This window comes from Caretta caretta, chromosome 4, assembly GCF_965140235.1.
Source record: "Caretta caretta isolate rCarCar2 chromosome 4, rCarCar1.hap1, whole genome shotgun sequence".
Classification (NCBI taxonomy): Eukaryota; Metazoa; Chordata; order Testudines; family Cheloniidae; genus Caretta; species Caretta caretta.
This window is the reverse complement of record NC_134209.1, coordinates 71793898-71814050: the sequence shown is the minus strand read 5'-3', so window position 1 is coordinate 71814050 and position 20153 is coordinate 71793898. Positions and strand designations below refer to the sequence as shown.

At 40.1% G+C, this 20153-nt stretch overlaps 1 protein-coding gene across 6 annotated transcripts in view; it reads right to left on the bottom strand.

The window, feature by feature from the left end:
* GUCY1A1 (guanylate cyclase 1 soluble subunit alpha 1) overlaps positions 1-19930 on the bottom strand; it is a 51262-nt gene extending 31332 nt beyond the window's left edge. For 2 of the 6 annotated variants that reach the window (XM_048847469.2, XM_048847475.2), the window contains exon 1: positions 19764-19930. The gene's annotated coding sequence lies outside the window, so the exon portion shown is untranslated. The other 4 variants (XM_075127762.1, XM_048847474.2, XM_048847472.2 and 1 more) reach the window with 4 other exon arrangements.
* Between the last annotated feature and the right edge of the window lie 223 nt (positions 19931-20153).

Sequence of the window (20153 nt, the reverse complement as noted above, 5' to 3'; positions counted from 1 at the left end):
AATAAATCTACGAATAGTCCCATGACAGAATCTTTTCTTGATCTTATAGTGCAAAATCCTGTCCTCAGGTACAACTTCCATGGTAACCAACAGGAGTTATATGCATATGACTGAGAACAGAATTTTTTCCACACTTCAAACAATGTAAATTGGGATCAACAAATGAGAAAGAGATTGCAGGTCCAAAAACATGAGGTTATTGTGATGAAAACTGTGACATTCAAGTGTTCTGTTGGTTGGCTCCCTCTTCTCTAATTGCATACTTACAGCCTGGCCCCACAAACTTATACACACCCAAGTTACTTTACTCACCTGAGTAGTCCCACGACTGCTCTCAGGAATAAAGTTAGTTGTGTACATGTCTACAAAATCACTTGACTTGCAGTGATACAGTAAATACTTTATTATAATAAAATCTGAACATTAATAGCCTTTATCTGACAGTGGCTATAACTATAATTTTTGTTTGATATTCATGATCTAACAGATTTGTTGTTTCTTTTTTATAACAGTGGATGAATTTAAAAACAAGCCATTAAGAGATTCCAAAATCCTACAGCCCTTGAAACAAAAAACCCCCCTCTTTTTCATAATCAGTAAAGTTAAACATGTATGTTTGCCGTATTAAGCCACAAGCTTGCACAAGTACAATTGCCATTGTTTTATCTAAGGCACTGGGACACTACGTGGTGGTATAAAACATTGATTGTATTAAGATACTAAATGGCTAAATATTTCCTGGTACATATTGTTGTGTTCACTGTTTTAAATTGTAATGAACAGAAAGTTTAAAAAGCAATTGTGTACCAAAAGTTTCCCTGAAATCTCTGGATCCCACATATTTGTTCGAAAACTAAGCCCTTTCGAGGCAAGCAGTGTTTTATAAACAAATTCTAACTGCAGGTTTTTCTGACTCAATGTTTGCCACCTGTAGCACTACTGTGTCTTTCACACAGAATAATCACTAATAACTATGAGTAAACACGAAAGGCAGTTAAATGCCCAAGCCAACTCCCATGGAAGTCAACAACAGTTTTCAGAATCCAACAGTAGTTGGATCAGATCCTAGTAGTTTTGCCACAGTTGTCACGGAAATAGATTCAGAGATTTGCATGTTTTCTTCTAGTTGAAAGAAAACACATCCATGACTTTTGACATTCTGGCACTTTTGCAGGTGAATGTGTTAGACATGATAGTAGCAACTGAACCAACTCCTCTGAGATCCTTGAGAGCTAGTAAGAGGTAGGCTGCATGGGAGGCTATGTAAGAGTAGGAACTTTCCTAATTAGAGAAGATGGTTTGTCATATGGGCGAGAAGGTCATGGGTCCATGATTTCTCTGGTTTGGGGGGAAAAGGGATATTTGAAGCTATTTACAGTAGAACCTCAGAGTTACAAACACCTCAGGAATGGAGGTTGTTTGAAACTTTGAAACATTTGTAACTGAACAAAACGTTACGGTTGTTCTTTCAAAAGTTTACAACTGAACATTGACTTAATACAGCTTTGAAACTTTACTATGCAGAAGAAAAATGCTGTTTTAACCATCTTAAATGAAACAAGCAAAGAAACAGTATCCTTACCTTGTCAAATCTTTTAAAAAACTTTTCCCCTATTTTTTTAGTAGTTTACGTTTAACACAGTACTGTACTGTATTTGCTTTTTCTTTTGTCTCTGCTGCTGCCTGATTGTGTCCTTCCAGTTCCAGATGAGGTGTGTGGCTGACCAGTCAGTTCCAGATGAGGTGTGTGGCAGACCAGTAACTCTGGCATTCGTAACTCTGAGGTTCTACTGTAGCTGGTTTAAGAGGTGTTCTCAGAGCTGGTGTGCTGCTGCTTTTGAAGAGCCTGAGGCAGGAAAGCAGCTCTGAAGAGGAGGGAGCCAGGCCCCAGAATAGCACTTTTTCACTTTTATTCCATAATTCTGAATTGTTTTTTTAGTACTTTGTTTAAAATCAGCAGTTTATACTATAAACCGGTGACATTTGTCTTTTGTTTCAGTGACCAGACTGACTATTCACATAATACACCATGATGCAACCCTGACATTACTGATAATATGACAATTTGGGCCGGGACCAACAGTCCTTGCACACCTCAAACTCCCATTCACACCGATAGGAATTTGGAATATGCAAGTACTGCAGGATCAGGCCGTATATTTGTAGTCCAAAGACACAAAGGCCACCAAAATGGCACCATTTAGGAATACGGTAAGATAACATTTCATAGTTTGTGTTGTCATCTTATTGCATTTTTAATGCTCTCCTGGAAAAATCAAGGAGATACTTATTGTAAGCAGACAATGTTTCTCACAGAGCTTAATAATTAAATGTATGTCTACAATATGTGAAAAGACCAGGGTGGTTTTTATTCTTTCACCAAATTTATGGGGAAAACAGAAAGTGAAACATTTTTGTGCAGATGAGGCAGGATTAAATTTATCACAGAAACATAGGGCTTAAAGGGATCTTGAGAGGTATCTAGACCATCTCCGGCAGGTATTTGTCAAATCATGTTTTTAGAAACCTCCAGTGACGGGGATTCCACAACCTCCGCTGGAAGCCTGTTCCATTGCTTAGCTATCCTTATACTTAGAAAGATTTTTTTCTATTATCTAACCCAAATCTCCCTTGCTGCAGATTAAGTACACTACTTCTTGTCCTACCTTCAGTGGACATAGAGAACAATTGATTACAGTCCTTTTTGTAACAGCCTTTAACATATTTGAAAACTGTTATCAGATCCCTCCTCCCCAACCCCCCCAGTCTTCTTACCTCAAGACTAAACATGCCTGGTTTTGTTTGTTTGTTGTTTGTTTTAAATCTTTCCTCAGCCACCAGGTTTTCTATACCTTTTATTTTTATTGCTCTCCTCTGTCCCTCTCTTCAGTTAGTCCACATCTTTTGTAAAGTGTGGTGCCCAGACCTGGACACGGTACTCCAGCTGAGTTCTGACCAGTTCCAAGTAGAGGACAATTACCTCCAGTGTTTTACACGGCACACCTGTTAATACCTCCCAGAATGACATTAGCTTTTTTTGCATCTCCATCACATTGTTGACTTGTATTCAATTTGTGATCCATTGTCACCCCCAGATCTTTTTCAGCCAGTTATTCCCCATTTTGTAATTGTGCATTTGATTTTCCCTTTCTACATGTAGTACTTTGCACTTGTCTTTATGGAACTTCATCTTGTTTCCAGACCAATTCTCCAATTTGTCAAGGACGCTTTGAATTCTAATCCTATCCTCCAAAGGGCTGGCATCCCCGCCTCCCCCCACGCCCCCTGCACCTTGGTGTCAGCTGCACAAAAGCATACTCTCCATTTCACTATCCAAGAAGTTAATGAAAATATTTTATAGTACTAGACTCAAAACAGACACCCTATGGGACCCCAGTTGATATGTTCCCCCAACCCCCCCAAGTTTGACTGCCAACTATTGATAACTACTCTTTGACTATGGTTTTTCCACCAGTTGTGAATCAACCTTATAGTAATTTCATCTAGACCATATCTCCCTAATTTGCTTACGAGAATATCATGTGTGACAGTCAAAAACCTTACTAAAATCAAAATTTGTCACTTCTACTGCTTCCCCCATCCACAAGGCCAGTAGCACTGCCAAAGAAAGAAATTAGGTTGGTTTGGCATGATTTGTTCTTGACTAATTCACACTGGCAATCACTTATACCCCTGTTATCATCTAGGTGCTAAAAATTGATTGTTTCATAATTTGTTCTGATGTCTTTCCAGGTATCAATATATAATTCCTCGGGTCTTCTTTGTTCCCCTTTTTACAGATAGGTATTATGTTTGCCCTTCTCCAGTCCTTGAGATCTCACCAGCTTATTATCTTGCACACATAACGTTAAGAGAAAGCAGCACAATGGATTGACTGCAGTAAATGAACAAACACTTTTGTTGTCAGCCTTTCTATTAAGGTGTATGCAAAACAGGCTTTACTGAACCTCTGCAACAAATTGGAAAGTAAATAAATCAGAAGGCAAATCTTGGTATTTCTTAGGATATTTAATCTCTGCTATGCCGGCCATTGTTTTCAGTGGGACTTCTGCAGTTATCTCAGCTGCTTTTCTGTGAGATCCTTCCATTCAAAATATTCTGCTTTCTCATCACTGTGGAAAGGAAGAGCTACTGTCAAATGGCATAGTATGCTTCTGGAAAGACTTCTGCACAGGAAAAGTCAGCATATGCAAATGACAGCAACAGGGAGAGGACATGTAAAATGATCTCCATGCTAATTGCCATGTTCTGCCCTTGTTCTGTATTTGCAACTCTCCTTGACATCAGTAGGAGTTTTGTGCAAAGACTGAAGTGAGAATCTGAAAATAACAATAGTAATTCTTATGTGACAACTATATTTAAAAAGTACGTGCAACAGCCTGCAGTAGAAACACAGGTTATCTAGGTCTAAAAATCTGAGATGTTACATCAGAAATAGCTAATCATTTCTAAAACTGGCTTAGTGTTTTAATAACACTTTCACTGAAAACCAGATCCCCGAAAAGTCAGTCAAAGAGGACATATATATTACTTTGAACTTTCAGAATTCACTGTCATATTTTCCAAAGTATAGCCAAAAGATTAATTAAGAGACAAAGTGGGTGAGGTAATATATTTTATTGAACCATCTTCTGTTGGTGAAAGAGACAAGCTTTTGAGCTCCACAGAACTCTTCAACATTGCAAATATTGCTACAAACATTGCCCCAAATATTATCAAATGCTGATTAACATGATTGATCTATGCTGCTGTCCTAATTATAACAACTAACACATTTAAAAATATTTAGCATATTACAAACTACACCTAACACCACTTCAAGTAAGTGTAAAAATTTCAGCATTTCACAGAACTACTGAATTTGCATACTGTATCCCACAGAACAATAGACCATCCAGCCTTTTAAAATCTAGTTACTACATTCAGTTCTGGGCATCTTAAGGTCTTTGTTCAGGACAGCACATAGACAGGATTTAGGTATGTAATTAAGCACTGTCCTGAGCAGGGATGGTTTCCTGAATTGGACAAATATTAGCACTCCCTAGAGTTTGCCTGCAAGTGGAACAAAACTGATAAAGGAATTTGGTGGGATTGAAATATGAGGGAAGACCAAAGGACAAGAAACTGTAGAATCATGGATTTAGATGTACAAAAATACTGGACCCCTAAATCTGGACAAAAAGTATGGACTTAAATAGGAAGGCAACTGAAATCAAAATAGTTCATCCGGGTTCTATTTCTAGCACTATCACGAACTTCTTGTGTGACCTTGGCCCTCTAATTTTTGCTGTATGTTTCTACATGTGTAAAATGGGGACAATATTTCCAATAACTCAGGGGGGTGATGTTGACACACTAGTGTTTACATGGTGCTTTGAACCTTCAAAAGGAAGGAACAATATTTATTATAAATTATTAAAATAATTGGGTGGTCTTGTAGCTCAAATAAATGGGGTTAAGGTACAGAGCCTGCTGGGCCTCCACTCCGGAAATGCTTCTGCTTGGCAGGCCCATCACACATAGTTGGCATTTTGATATCAGTGTGTTGTGGTGGACCTCACCTTAAGTGTAAGACAATCAGTCAGTAGCTGAAGCCAAAGCAGCACTCCAGACCAAGAGCACTTGGCACTAGGAGCAAGTTGCAAGAGGAAATCTACTAGAACTGCATAGTCCTGCACAGTCCTAGGCCTTGATGCAACACTGTGAGTAGTTCTACTGAGTACAATGGGACTATTCACATTGTGTAATCCACATACAGATCAGAGCCCTAGTCATTTCTCTACTGTAGTTAAACTTTTTCCCAGGTGTAAATTATTATTGCTTGACAATAGTTCCTGCTGCTTATCTCACAAGGGAGAAAAAAATGGGGGGAAACAAGGGGGAAAATAAAGGAGAACAAGGAGAAAATTAAAACAGCCAGAAAAGGATACAATGGGAAACAGGTGGGAAAGGACAGAAAAAAGCAGAGAAGAACGATCACAAAATGGCAAAAAGAGGGAGAAAAAGATATGGGAACGGAGAGGGGGAAAACATATGGAACAGAGAAAAATAAAATCAAAAGGGCATAGAAAATGTGGGGGTACTCTTGTTATTTCACATTTTTCTCTACTGAGAATTCTGTGAAACACCAAAGCTTAAACAGCTCCAAACAGCTGTGAAACACCAAACAGCTCTCCTACCTCTGAAATGTTTTGTTTGCTTCTGTTAACTAATCTAGTTCAGGATACAAGTAAGCTTAAAGATGAAGTGAACTGCATCAAGGCCTTCGAGTTTCTTCTTCTTCCTTCAATAGATGGTTGTTTCACTAACCAACACCATGGAGCTGGGAGCTGCAGTCTCACAGACTACCTTCCAGAGATATTAGTGAGGTCATTTGCTGCAGCAGGGAAAACACCAAACCCAGAACTCTGGTCTTGGCAGGTAAGTTAAGAAGGAAATTAATTCCTACTATTTTGTTTTAAACTGCATTGATTTGCAATTTAAATGTAAGGCTATATACTGTTACTGATTCGAGATTGTATAGCTTTGCATTTCATTTTTAACATATTTCATTCCACTTTTATGAAATGTCCACAGAGAATCTCATTCCTTTCTTCATCTCTCCTTTTCCTCCTCTACATTTCCTTTTTTCACTAGCACTGGGATGACACTTCTTCCTGCATCTGAAATCCTGAGAAGGAAACACTGTATATGGGATTTCCTTAAAGATTCTAACCTCCGTTGCCGAGAGTTCATGTGAAACTTGCAAACTCCTGTACTGCAGTCAAGAGTCAAGAATGCACATTCTGTAATATTCTGCGTTTCACACCCCAACTCTGCCAGATACGAGGGGAGCCAGATTCTATCACTGTTACTCATATTGTGTAGTATCTTACTCTGTGAGTTGTCCTATTGATTCAGAAGTATCTGAATTACTTTTTATTAATATTGTGCATAGTTCTGTGTGTTTATGTACAATGGATTATTTGCTATAAGGTGAGATACAAAGAGGTTGTTAATGGAATCAAGTAGGAAAGGCAAAACAATGACAAAAATAAAGTAATATCATAGAGAATACCAAGGCTCCTTAAGCAAACAATGGAGGGTGCCTGGCTCCCTCCAATCTGGCAAAGCCTCCTCTTCTCAGACCAAACCTAAGATCAAAGGGGATACTAAAAGCTTACAAGGTACTAGCCTGCAGAAATGGAGGGAGAAGTTGTCTGCCACTGCAGGCTGACACAGACTGAGGTAAGCTGGCTATTACTTGATCCATAAGTGAACAGGGAGGAGCACCAAGGCTAAATCCCATCTACCTAGGAGAGTTTTGGGGAGAATGCCAGGTGTAGGTAAAACAGCATGCATATAGGTCTCTTTGTTGTTTTAAATCAATTTCCCTGAGCAATATGTACATTTTAGAAGTAAATCACACTTTGCTATTAAGAAACTGCTTCTGTGTCTCTGCATATTATTACTTTCCACAGTCTCCCAAAGGAAAATTTTTCAGGTGCCAAATCCACTGGGCCCACTAGGTATCACTGTTGGCAACAACAGGGGTGTAACCCAAAGACCCCCTCGGAGAGCAGCTGGATTACGGGATCCCATCCCAAAGAGAAGTGAAGCGCACGGGGGACTGGAAGAAGGTCTAAGAAGGGACAGCCTACCTAGGGACTTTGACAAGAGTATTATGACATGACATAGAATTGGCAGGCTCCTTTTTTTGTCTGACCCAACAGCTAATGAAATAACAGATGTACTGAACAGAGATAAAAAAATAATTTTAAGCTTTATCAGACTTATAGCCATTCAACACTATTTCCCACTCACCGTTTTAAAAATAAAGCAATTTCTGTGCTTACTCATTATTTTCTTAAGATATAAATTGGGTAAGTCATCTGTTGCCGAGGCACTTATTATTTCATTACATTTAGAGACAGAATGAATTTCCAGAAGTCTCATTACACTGGAGACTTGGGTAATAAGATAATGACTGTTTGAAGACTCTGATATTAAGAGACTAGATGGCTCTGGGAATCATAATGAGGTATGTAAACTTTCTACCTATTTACCTAGCTTTTTTACCATGCTCATCATAGGTTACCAGTTAGATTCCAGCCAAATGACCAAAAGCTGATTTTAATTTGATGGCTCTTTGGTGGTCTTGTAACAGGAAGACCGGTTCTAAGAATCTATGCGTAGGTTCAGAGCTCCTCTACTGGTTCACACTGGCACTCCTACAATTAGCTCCAAGCCACGATATAAAGCAATGTGAGTGTCCATCTACCTGAGGAGAACAACCCTAAAAACAGCCCAAGAACAACCCGACCCAGCTGCAGGAAAGCATTTAGACAACCGCTTAATCCATTCCTATTCAGGACAGCACTTACACATATGCTTAAAGTTAAGCATGTAATTGAGTATTGTCCCAAACAGGAATGTTTTATTGAATCAGTTTCTCTGGTAGGAAGTTTACATTAGAAACCCCATAAAGGATGGTTAAACCTTATTGTGTGTGTTATGTAAGGAGCCATCTTACATATGAAATGACAATATGAAAAATCCAAAATTCAGACTACACACATACTTGCTAGCAGGGATTCTATAAAATCTCTTAGAGACAGCCTATGGGTGGAGAAGACATAGCAGCTCTGCTACTTGGTGTGCAGGAATGCTGCATGAGTGCTAGTTCCCAGAGGACAGAAGCGCAGGGGGAAAGCATGCTAAGAAGCAGCTCTTACATCTCTTTTGTGAAGGGCGGCACACACTCCATTCCAGCACTGACCCTAGAATTCCAATGGGTACCACAGTGGAGCAGGATGAGGGCCCAACACCACCTCTTTTGGAGTATCTAATGCTGCTGGCAGTATTCTGAATCTTGTGGTATTTATGCTCTAGGATTTGTGACTGTCCCCTATGTAGGTACATAATACAGGGAGGAAAGAAGTCTTCAGCATCCTCTCCAGCTTTGTTCACTCATACAGGTGGAGCCAGAATCAGAACCCTGCTATTTCTTTGTTTTGAGCCCAGATCAGACTGGAATTTTTGTAATGTATTTAAAATATTTGCACCACGAAATTTCCATCGCGACAAAATATCTAATCCCCAAGGGTGTCTTAGGGCGACAGAGAAATGAAGGAGTGGTGCATAACCACAGCATTACAACTATCTTTATAACACATTAATATTAAAAATCTTTGCACAGAGTTTTCAACTCTGTTTATAACAGAGGATTAAATCCTCCGTTGCTAGTAGTACATCAAACTGACAACAGGAGTGAATTCCAAAGTAATGCAGCTCTGTAACTAAAAGCCAAACCTAAGTTTAGCATTGAGGCTCAGAAAGCAGTTGTTAATATTTGACTTAAGATTATGAATGTTTTCCACTAGTTGTACAGTAACTGTTGAAATAAAATAGTAGTGATATGTTATATAAACATTTGCATAAGAACTTCGCCTATCACATTCTTCTTCTAACATCAGATAGACCAGCCATCCACAGTACATAAATTACAGCAATAGCAATAAAATTCTGAATACATCATTTTAAAATGGCATTGATTTTTTAAAGATAAGTCTCATGTCCAAGAGTATTAAAATAGGCATATATCTCAATGTTCTTGTTCAGTTAAGAATTTTCAGCCTCATCCTGCTATACTGGAAGAGCCACACAGTGACTGCTCTGAGCAGTGGTAAATCCTATACATTGGTAAAAGTATTGACTTTAAGCATCATCTTTCAAACAGAGAGAGCAATGTTTTCAGATTTGGCGTTGGACAGGTTTAAGTGCTGGGGAGCTACACTTCTCATGTATATGATGCAAACTGTACCAGTCTACAGCCCTGTATACTATAATAAGCAAATGGTAAAGAGATGCGTCCTATATCAGTATACACATAGCTTTTCCCCTTTGTTTTATCTTTTGGAAGATTGTGCAGTTTTATCTTTTAATCTGGCATTTGGTAGATATTTTTCTCCAATTACTAAAGATAAAATCTACTTCAATGCCTATATCTCCTCTCATCTAGACTATTAATGCAGCTGTTTCTTTCACTTCCCCAAAAGCCAGTTCCCAGTATGTGCAGAATACTTCTACCTGCTTCCTCACATGTACAAACAGTCACATCATACTTCAGAATCAAACATGCGTGGCACTTCAGAATCAATTAAAATTGCCTGCATTGCTATTAAAACTCTCCATGGACTTCCTCCAGCCTCCTACATAGAGCTTGCTCCTGCTTACTGTTCTTCTCACGGCCTCATCTCATCTAGCTCCACTGTACTTCGTCCCTAACCAAAATCTGGCCACAACTGGAACAAGAGGAATCTTCTCTAGTTGCTGCCACCTAAAATCTTTAAAGCCAATCTGAAAAGACATCTTTTATTGCTTCCCTTTACCTTTTAATTCCTCCCTTATCTATTATCTAAAATTATAATGGTATTACTTAACACTGTAAAGTGTTCTCAGAAAAGGTTTGTGGAAAATCATGTTCTGCTGTACTGTACAGACCAATGCTAAAGCAACACAGACATATTTTTCTAATGCCGTTCTGTGCTCTCCTAACGGAATAAGATCTACTATGTTAATCTGCTCTAGTCAGTGGAATGCCTGTGGCTTAGAAAGAGATGATTTAATTACTTTTCTCTTAATTTTGGCTAGGCTTACATGCAATCAATGTGTTTTGCATTCAGTCAACAAATGCAAACTCTTTTCTAGCTTTTGCTTAAACGGAAATGCTATTGATTACCCTGTTGTCTAGCCTCAGCTGTGCTTCTTTGACTGAGATAGTGCACTAAAGTTACCTTGCACATGTTAGTTTTACTGCTTTGTCTAAGTCTGTCATGGATTGTATTATTTTTTGTATTAGTACTTAGCAAGCCCTGACTGAGATCAGAGCCCTGTATAAATATATTATAGTAAATGACAATACTTGCCCTGAAGAGCTTACAGTCTCAAATAAATAAAACAGATAAACATCAAGAGAAAGGAAGTATTACTATCCCCATTTTACATATAGGAAACTGAAGCATAGAGGAACCTGCACAAGGGTACACAAGAAATCTATGGCAGAGCCAGGAATTGAATCCAGACTTCCTGAGTAGCTTTACCACATGGCTGTCCTTCCCTTCAGAGCATTCTTCCTGTTTGGGAAAACCAAAATTCTATCTTGAAAACCACACTGTAGAGGTCAATGATGTTTGTGATTTGTTCTGATTGGGTTTTACAGGAATGTCTGTGCCAAACAGCAAACACGTCTCATTCCACCACATTTCAATTAGTGCAGCACTTTCAGAACACAAGTTGAGTGATTTTGTACTTTCAGCAAACTAAATGGACAATAGGGGAAACAATTTAGGGAAAATGGGAGCAGTCAAAAGTTGGGTTGACACATACATATGTTCTCAAAATACATGGAACTCTGGCCATTTTCAGCAGTGAAAGTTAAAGAAACTGGCCCTGCAACAAATATTTTAGGCTTTGGAGTCCATGCAGTGATGAATAGGGAGCTGCACAGCTTTTAGTGAAAGCATATAACAAAACCCATAACCAAGAAAGGAGAACATGATTGTATATTGTTTTGTTTTTTAATCACAGAAATAATTACACAAAATTAGCCATTTTTCCATGTAATAAACTGAAAATCTTGCTAAGGTATCCTGCAATCATAAAGCTCTTCCACATGTAAACAGTTTCTGCATTTGATGCAGAGAGAAATCAACTTTCCCTGAACAAATTTGACAGTTTCCACCTACATCAATCCAAAGTGAAATACAAGGCTAAAATGAAAACTAAGTTAAATACATATTTACCTTGGTCACAATTAAAATATCCCTCACTATCACACAATGTATCCCTATACTGCAGTTATTTCCTGACCCTAGTATCTCAATAACCACCGTGTTATAACTATTGCTATATGATGGCTTTTTTAGTAGCAACCCCTGTTCTTGTTATGACATCACAGATTCCAGAAGTTTCACTGTAATCTCTGGAATCTGTGACACCCCAGCATGTCACTGAAACAAAGAGCCAGGAGGATTTCTATGAGAGGAAAAAGCAAATTGTAAATAATTACCAGTAGTTATTTTTGTGCTGATCATCTGCCATATTCTGGTTGGTGGAGACTTCCATTCATAAACGTGCATTTAATTCAATTTTAATTTCAGCTTTACATATAGAACCAACTGGAGAGGGGAAATAACTAGAGGACTGATTCCAAACCTTTTCCTCACATTGACTAGTTTTTACTCTCACCTAACTTCCTGGACTACGTGTATGAGTTGCTCTACATGATAATAAACAGTGCAAATGAAGCCCTAAGGGCCAGACTCTGCAGCATTTAATCAAGTCTTTGGAACTGGCTCACACCTGCCATGATGGCATGCATACATACCCTGCTTTCTGGGTCATTGTGTACTCAGCTAATGCACTCTCCCAGAGTTCCTCCACTATTGGATTGACCAATTTTCAGTAGAGTGTGCCAATACACACAGCTATGAGTAGAGTGATGCATAGATGACACAGACCCAGGGGGAGCACCAGGCACCACTGTGCCTTACAGATACCCTTCTATGAAACAGTTCTTCAGGGTGTCGATCCCTTTTTGCAGCTGGAGATGGAGAAAGTTGCTGCATCTCCTAAAAAGATACAGTATAGTCACCCCATGCACTCAGACAAGGCACAATGCCTGAGGGGTGGAGCGAAGTCCCTTACACAGGACATGGCCTCCGTGAAATAATACATAAAGTCACTACCTTCTCTTCATTCATATCCATCCTCAAGGCTCACCTCTATTGTGACATCTACAAGAAATCAGCCCAGTAACATTGACTAGAATGAAGGACAGTCAGAGACTGCTGATCTTATTTATTAATTTAAAAAATCCTTCAAATGAACCACAACTATCAAGTTATTCATATCACTTGACTACATAACTGGTTGAATGTAATTGTGCTATCCTTACTCTCCCTACCCGCACTTGCATCTTGTTTTCAGTTAGATTGTAAACTCCTCCTGGCAGGTATTGAATCTTCACAGGATATATATATATTTGTAGAGCATCCAGCACTAGGGAGTGTCAATGCGGATTGGGACCTTTGGGTGCTACTGCACTACAAATAAACAATAGTAGTAATAGGGCCCTAAAAGGAAAATGTAACAAACTAAACTGAGGAGTTAAATAAAAAAACCTGGCTCCTACTCAAGAATAAAAATTATAAATGTCTCTATACAAAGGCAAGAAGTTTAAAAACAAAAACAGGTGAGCTAGAATGCCCTGCAGTGGAGCAAGTCATTGAGATAACAGGCATTACGGAGACCTGGGGAAAATGACAAAAGCCATTGGGATACTGTAATACCTCGCTATAAACTACATAAGACAGACAGACTAGGTTAAAGAGACTGGGGAGTAGCTGTATTTAAAGAATTTCATAGAATCCAGAGAGATAAAACTTGTGAGTGGAGAAGACCACACAGTTGAACCTATATGGACAAAACCCCAAGCTGTAAGAATGTAAATACACTAGTAAGTACACTATACTACTGGCCTTCAGATCAAGTAAAAGCAACTGAGTATCATCAAAGAGGCAACAAAATCTAACAAAAAGATAATAATGATAAAAACCCCACATATAAACTGATCTAATGGCACAACAAGACAAGGTTCAGAGAAACAATTTAATGACACTTTAAGTGATTGCTTCTTGAAACAACTAGATCTAGAGCACACACAATAGGAGATGCTAATTTTGACTAAGTCTTAAGTAGCACACAGAAGTGTTCAAGAAGTGACAGTAGCTGAATCACTAAGTAATAGGGATCACAATATAATTAGGTTCAACATCCAATGGTCAGGTAAGGTACCAAAGAGTAACAGTCTTGCTAAATTTTAGAAAGGGAGATTTCTAGTAAAATGAGATCAGTCAAAAAGGCCTTGTGACAGAATGGGAGTAGCCCAGAGCTGAGTGATCATTCTGTGCACTTTGTAAGCATTCCACATAGGACAAATTGTGAGATAATTGATGAGTATTGAGTAATTAACCAGTTAATAAGGAGATTCAGCTCATCAGCTGGGGGCTGTTAAATAAGAGACTGGAAGGGAAACAGAGGGGGTTGGGAGGGAGAGCAGGCAAAGAAGCCCATGATCTCAGAGAAGTAAGATCTCTTTACCCCTCTCCCCATACCTAGAGAGTAGGTAGAAGCTTGAGGAAAGTCTTATGCTGTGGGGACACAAAACTGTACAAAGACTTTGTAAATAAAGCACACTGTGATGAACTTACTCAGGAGTGTATGAGGACTGCTTGCAAAGTAAGAGGCAGAGTGTGGGGCATCATACCCTGTGACAGGCCCTAAAGCTAAAAATAAAAGAAGTAACAAATGTTTAGAGGTGGCATGGATGCTACTTTAAATAAAATAAAGGTCATAACATAATATTAAAGAAAAAATGATAAGAGCAACTGCCAGCAGGCTCAGTTGTTAAATAAAATCCCCTCCCCCCTCAAAATTCACACATTTTTTTACTGTGAAATTCATCTAAAGGTAGAGGGCCTGTGCAAGACCCTAATCATTGTAAAGCCTAAAAGTCATCTTATGGAGCTGAAATGGTGCACAGAACCTTGTGTGGGCCCTCTGCCCTGAGCTGAAATTTACCCCTAGAGAATAGTACGGCTCTGACTTAGACTATCATGCAGTAAAGCATTTCACTTTGTTTTCCTTAAGAGAAAAAATCTCACTGCATCACACACTGCTGGGTGTCAGAGCAATCTACCATATAGAAATTATTACCAGAAAATTCAAAACAAAACAAAAGCTCCTGCAAACTCCACATATGGAAGAATGAAGACGTACACAATGCACATTATCTGAAATAAATGAGGAGCCAAGAATGTCTAAAGAACACTAGCTGTGTATCTCAGAATGACATTAGCAGGAGCAACAACTTTGGATAACAGCACATTACTTAATCAGTAGTAATCAATAGCTGTGCAGCATGTATAAAAGGCTTCATTAGAGATGATAGAACAGTCTCTTCAATTGCTTCGTACTAGCAGAGCAATAAACAAGAATTTAAATTAATACTACTAACTGCTGTCTTCAGTAAATTCTGGAGTTTTTACTAAAGGAAAACAACCAATGACTTCAGGGTTTAGGTCCTGGTACAGGAAAGCACTGATGCAAGTGCTTAAATCCATCATACCTGTTTGATTTTAAGAAGGTGCTTAAGTTCCTATAGAATTTTAAAGTTAAGTGTGTGTTTAAGCTCTGTATTCAAAAGGATGTGTTCTTTCCTGAATCGAGGCTGTAGCTCTAAATATTATTTTAAAGTATCACATTTATCTAATAAGTATGATTCTGTACCATTGGTACAAATAGCCCATTTAAAACCTACTGGAGCTCTACATTTTAAAACCACTTCAGGTTATTGAATACCTGCTAGAAGGAATCTTCAAATGTTACATCAAATGGCTCGATTTTTTTGTCCTTTAAAATTTATTTGGTGCAAAACTTCAATATAATGCTAAACAATTGAATAAATGTAATGTTGTCATAACTATGTAGACAAAATGGTTTGAAAAGTGATGATAGAACTGAATGTATGACTAGCAACAAAAAAGTGTTAGCATTTCATAACTCAGTTTTGAATTGCTAAGAAAATATGCAACATGGCACCTAAAGATTTCTAGATATATCTTACTTTAGTTTCCAATAAGCCTTTCCAGTAAACCATTTACAAATATTTTAAAAGCTTGTATTTTCCATTCCGAAGCTGTTTTAAAAAAATAAAAAGTTTGTGTGTATGCTGAATACACTTTCTGAATCTCTACAAAAGCTGCAAAATCCAGTCAAAATATATCTGCCTTACGAAGACAAATGCATATTTTTAACTACTTTCTTTGTACTGAATTTAGAATAGCATTCTATTTGTTTCCCAAGATTTCCAAAATTTCTGAGATACTTTATATTTTATAGAATAATTTCCAAAATTATAACATTTCACAGCCAGTTTTTAACAAAACAAACAAATATAATTTTTGTAACACAATGAAACATTTTATTGGTTTCTGGTTGGTTTGTTTTTACAGTTTTTAATCGCAATATTTCAAGTGCATAGCATATGTATGTACCTCTGTGATATTTTACATTCTTCTCCATTACATAACAAGGTTTCAATTGCCTTCCAATGTGTTCCGTCGATCTAGCATTGCCTACACCTGGAGTTAGGTTGGCCTCGCTACGTCTCTCAGGGGTGTGGACAGACAATAAACCAAACATTACTCACAGTAAGACAAATATCTATGGACTTTTTCCTTCTTGTATTTCCTCTTTACCAATGGGACACAACCATTAATATTACCCTGTGATGTCCTTTATTCTTTTCGTCAGAAAACTTTTCATTATTTTAAACGTATATGCAGACATAGCTAAGTCAATGGTAGAAAAGATGGGGAGCCACTTTATCAGCAAAGTCAAAAAGACAATAATCAGTGCATAACATCCTGACATCCTGTGATGGTATTTGCTTCATGCCAATCATTGTAGACTGACATAATGCCATGAGACAAACATCAAAAACATATTTCCTCTCTCCTTCCTCCTCATCTTCCCTGGCTGCCTGTAGATCAGAGGAATTTCAGTAATTTCATTGCTGTCCTTACATAGTGGATACTGATGGCTTCCATATAACCAGTCCAGTTGCTCAATACTCCACATGCTACCTCACATTTATTTAGTGGTTCATCTTATGCTCTTATGATTGGTAAAGAGACGCTGATCAGCGCTACAGAATCCACAGCCATATGTACAGCCCTGATGAGCCACGGGCTGTCTCAAGTACTTCTATATAGTAAACTGAATTTCCCATTAAGTGTATTGATATCACATTTGAATGGCATAACCCAGCATATTCACCTAGTTATGCAGTTGATTTCAAGTAGAGAAGATTTCCATTATGGAAATCCATGTTTGTCTTGTACTGTCACAATTGCTGGAAAAATTAGAAGTATCATATTTTGCTTAGTTTAATTTACATGTTCCTGCACCCCTATTTTCTGCAATTAGGGGGTGATCCCATATTCCTAACTCAAGGAAACCACCTAATGACTTCTATGGGAGTTTTGCCTGAGCAATGGTTGTTGGATTAGGCCATTTAGAAAAAAGAAAAGGAGTACTTGTGGCACCTTAGAGACTAACCAATTTATTTGAGCATAAGCTTTCGTGAGCTACAGCTCACTTCATCGGATGCACTCATGAAAGCTTATGCTCAAATAAATTGGCTAGTCTCTAAGGTGTCACAAGTACTCCTTTTCTTTTTGCGAATACAACTAACATGGCTGCTACTCTGAAATACTCTGAAATAGGCCATTTAGAGTTACTAATACCCCACGTTATTCACTGCCTAACGAATGTAATGAATAAGCAAACACCAGCATCTTTTGTTTTGTTATTGCTTTACATTTTCTAATGAAGAATTCTTCATTTAGATTATTCTATAATTGCAAAATGGAAAGTCTGTGTGAGCAAATATGCTGTTTTCCTCAAAAAATTACAGTATCTGTCAGAAGTCTTATTAATTTTGCCTAGACTAACACAAATGCAGTACAGTGTAACCCAGAGATCAACAAGCACATAATACAAGCCATCATACTGTGACAGAGACTAGCTATGTGCACCTTAATATTCATTTTTTATTAATGTTAAATCTCTAGATAAGACTTTTCCCGCTGTTAATTCAGCCACAGAACACAAGAAAGCCATCTCAGTGCATACTTGGCCAAACAGCCACCTCTGAAAATACAGCCATTTTAGGAGCAGCTTGACAGAGTACTTAAGATGCATAAAACTACTCCTTTATATTGGAGAGAAGCTTTTTCAAGTGTTTATACATTCATCTGATTTTTATAAGTTAACTACTAAGCCCCATGTTAGTCTTAAATTGGTGCCACTGAAGCAGAAAGAACTCCATCAACCCAACAAAGAAACCATAAGCATGTAGCCATAGACAAAAACAACTTTTTAAAATTAAAAATAGTGAGGCTGAGGAAATTAACAGAAAAAAGCAAACTTTTAGTAAAAATTATTATAAAACAGTCCTTGGGTTCAATTTCTTCACAGAAAATATGCAATAAAAAGTATAAAACTGAAGAAATAGTGTAAAATTATATACAGTATAAAATAATTATGTTGACTAAATCCATGTTTGTACATTTTATTTTATATATAAATTCAGAAAACACACCCAGGAAAAGAATGAGATAGCTACCCAGTCTGATTTCACTAACTTGACATCTCCTATCAATTGGTGAGGTCTTTTACAAAGGCACAGTGTACAAAGCTCCAGTAAGCGCACATCCTATTTTAATATTCTAGTTTGCTTGGAGATTATTTCAAATATTAATCTGAAATATACATAAGCCATATATGTGGACTCCTGTTGGATTTACTATACATTTCTCAGTATATAGTCATGGGCCTGCGTTAAGCAAAGAGAGTGTTACAAATCGTTATTTTGTCAGCTAACTTAGCTTCCCATGTCCCGTACATATTTCAAGCCATAGGGTTAGTACTTACACATTTCTTTGCAGAGTGATGAATCTTCAACCGTAATGCATGCGCGCAACATACATTTCTCCCTATGCACTAATAAATATCTTGTCCCTCACTGCACGTAGCCTAGCTCAGCAGCCGCGCTGTGTGAAAGGAGGGATCGGGCTGCGAGCGGGGATGCGCTGGAGCCCCTGGACTCTCACCCGGGAGCTCAGCCTGGGATCAGCGCTGGAGGCTCCTGGCGCGTTTGCAACATTCCCACGAGCAACTGAGCTCGGATCGGCCCATTCAGGAGGCTGCGGAGTCTGTGGAACCGACCTTGCTCCTTCCTTCCCACGAACCTGAGCGATGCTGACCGGGAAGCGCCAGCGAGCCGGGAGCTGCCTCTCGCCCCGCGGCCCTGACCCGTGTCCCCCGGGCTGCTGCGGCTGCCTCCGCTCCCTCCCGCCCTGCTCAGGAGCGTGGGAACCAGCCGCGGCTGCCGCGGAGAGTGCCCGGGCGGGGGGATCCCGACGGGGGAAGGGAGCCACGATCCGCACGGGGAAAGATTCCTGCTGCCGCGGGGCCCCCGGGGGGACCCGATGAGGGGCAGGCCAGGGGCGGAGCGGGGCGAACAGCGGGGGCGGGGGCGGGGGGCGCATCTTGCCCCGAGGAGAGGCGGCTCCGGGACAGAGCGAGCGAGCGAGCCGGGGTCTCTCGCAGCGCGCCGGGGGCGGCACTTACTTGATGTCCTCCCAAACCTCCGGGCCGTAATTCCGGATCACCAGCAGCTCCAGGGCGTGATTGACGAATCCGTACTGCGGACACGGAGCGGGGGAGGGGGCGGGTCACGGTCACTTCTCGGGGTGCGAACAGCGAGGGGGAGGGGCAGGGGGTGAAACCCGGAGAGGGACACGGGGGAGAATCAGTCTGGAAGGGGGAGCGGGCTGAGCCCCTTCCCAGCGCCGCTCCCTACGGGGGTGGGGGGTAACACACAGACACCCCGGAGCCACCTGTTTCCCTTCCTCACCTGCTGCTGCACGGGAGCTGCTCAGCTCTGCAGGCGGGACTCTCCCCACCCCATCCCCGGGCGGCACAAGAGGGCGAACCACCCCCCCCCCCCACACACACACACACAAACCGCCCTGCTGATCCCCGCCCCGCCTCTGTTGCGCCACCGGAGTTTGAGTCCGGCCCCACAGGAGAGAGACTCGCGCATCTCGCTGCCCGAAATTGCCTTCGCTCACCATGGCGCGAGCGCTGCGCTGCCCCCTGCTTTGTCCCTGTGCCACGGCCCGGCCCGCTCAGAGGCTCTGGAGAAGGCGCTGCTCCTCTTCCAGAGCTTCTAGCTCCGGCAAACTCATGTTTGAAACGTGTATTTGGCCAGCGGACGGCAGCCGCTCCCCCTGTCCCCTCCCCAGCCACACACTCTGCGGCAGGTGGGGCCTCCCCCCGGCCCAATCAGGGCTGTGCTGAGCAGGGCTGCCAGGGAGGGGGAGAGGGAACCAGAGACAAAGAGACAGGGAAGGAGGGAAGAGAGCTGGGAAATAGGCTCAGAGAGAAAGAAGAGGGTCTAGGAACAATTTCCCAAGGGTCCCCGTGGACTGTTCATCTCTGGCAATTTTCAAATCAGGATG